The 2,198-nt window shown below is 40.0% G+C and overlaps 1 protein-coding gene across 1 annotated transcript in view; it reads left to right on the top strand.

Annotated features, from left to right (window-relative positions):
* STK4 (serine/threonine kinase 4) overlaps window positions 1–2,198 on the top strand; it is a 72,401-nt gene that overhangs the window by 56,830 nt on the left and 13,373 nt on the right. The window lies entirely within an intron of this gene.

Here is a 2,198-nt window from a genome sequence, read left to right as displayed (position 1 = left end):
ATTTTTGTTCCTTTCTGGTCTTTCTGGGTGACCTCAGAGTAGTCTAAACTGACCCTAGAATATTAAGCCAAGATTTTTTTTAACTGTTTTGGATGCATCTAGTTTTGGCTATCCAGCTCTCAACTCCTTAAAGGGGCCTGATTTGCAGAGGCTGAACTCGTAGCACTTCTGAAGATTGTGGGGGTCTTTTTTATGAGGCTCAAGTCAGGCACCCCACAGTTGGAGCAGCTAGAATCGCTAGTTGCTCTTGAGAATCTTGGTCTAAGGCTGTAGGTCTCAGCACATCCTCTTTGCATGTATGTGGTAAATTTTAAGGGAACAAAAATAGGAAAAGAAGTTTGATCTGAAAATCTGCTGTCTAAAACCTGTTATAGTAGCAGGATCATTTTCTATGTCTCAAACAGCTTGTCACATTTTGGCATTTAATGAGTTAGCATAGCTTGGGTAACTTCTGAAATCTCTTTTCCCAAACCATGTTTGTACCTCTTCCATGTAGGACTCATGCAAATCAGCGTTGTACTCTGCTGACATAAAGTCAATGTTTTGAATTTTCCTTGGGCCAATTAGATGGGTTGATAAGGAATCGAAAAAGTAAAAAATGTGGTATGTGAAATTGAATGCAAAACAAAAAAATATTTAATAAAAGCTAAAGATCTCTTTTTTTTGGTGGGGGGGGAATGAATTTGGATTTTTGTTAACTCTTGTCTGGCTCAGATCTGTACACAATGTATTTCTCCATGAAGCGTAGGAAGCTGCAGTTTTTACTCTTGTTTTTCAGCCTTTAACTCCCACTCTACCTTATGAAGTGTTTAATTGGTAAAATCTTTTTTCTAAAGACTACAAAAAATGGAGATTTGATGCCAAGGCCCTGCCCAATAAAAGCCACTTTGACTTCATGGGCAAAAGGTATTTAACTTTGTAAAACAAGACGTTCTGGGCACTGCAAGTGAATGATATCTGTCCATTAGAGTAAGAATGATCTGAAGGTAGGTAGTGAGCAAGAACTGAATGGTAGAATTGAGGACAGTAAAAGTGTGCATTTTAAACGAGCACACACACATACAGAGGGCAGAAATGTGGAGAGAGCAAGCAAGCTCGGGAAGGAAACAGGCATTTCCCTGTTTTGTAAGAAATCAGTCTTCTCTTTCTGATGGAGTGCCTCTATACTAAACATTTTTATTTGGGATGAAGGACAGTTAAGTTATGCTGATTACATTTGTTCAAACAGTCATACAGTATTCATTTGTAAACTCCAAGGGGAAAATTCTTCATCTTTTAAGAATGAATTTTACACTTTCATTTAACTTCTACTTCCTATTTATGCTGTTAGGATGTATTATAGTACCTAGGACTGAGGGGTCCTTTTTAAAATGTGTTCTATAAGGCTGTGTTCAAAGATCATCTGTTACTGCAAGGAAAATAAGCCTGTCTCCCTCCATCTCTTATATATTCTGTTTTTTGTTTGAAAAATCAATATCTGGTTGTGAATTTGAAATGTGATGATAAAAGGAGCCACCTTTCCCTTTTGGCTGTGGAGCACTGGCTGTGCTGTTATGGATCAAATGTAACACAAGTCTGCTGGCTTTAAAGAAAAGAGTTATAAAACCCCCCTAAGCTGCAGGAAACGTGGCAAAGATGCTGAGAGAGGGCTTTGTGCTTGCTGGAGGTTCAGGTTCAGTATCAGCAAATAATGAGACTTGCAGGCAGAATTGGGATTCAGGGGTTTTGTCTGCCCCAAGAGATCATTTTATGGCTCTTGTGCCATTGGTCTGAATCTGATTTCATAGGCAGGAGAGGGAGCTAACATGCGGGAATGCTCATTTGTAGAGGAAACATGAAGACTGATGGTAAATTTCAGTTGTGTTAGTCTCATTCTCGAACTTGATGCATAGAACAAAAGTAACTTTGTTTGGAGCTGCCTTTTCTGACCAGGAAGGTGTTGCAAGAGTAGCAAAAGATGTGTTGCCTCTCACCTCTGAGTCACTAGTTTAAATATGGTCCAGACCCGTGGAGACCTCACGAAGTCAGAGGGGTGACCTGCCTGAAATGAAATTGCATTGAAATTGAACCAGCCTGAAATGAGGGATTGCCTCCTTGTGAGCAGCAGCCGGACAAGAATGAGACAGACTATTTCTCTCCCACTCCTAGAAATTATCTCTCTTGCTTAGGGTAGACGTCCCATGGCAGGGCAAAGTCAG

Source organism: Alligator sinensis, unplaced genomic scaffold, assembly GCF_000455745.1.
Source record: "Alligator sinensis unplaced genomic scaffold, ASM45574v1 scaffold76_1, whole genome shotgun sequence".
Lineage (NCBI taxonomy): Eukaryota > Metazoa > Chordata > Crocodylia > Alligatoridae > Alligator > Alligator sinensis.
This window is presented reverse-complemented; position numbering and strand designations above follow the sequence as displayed.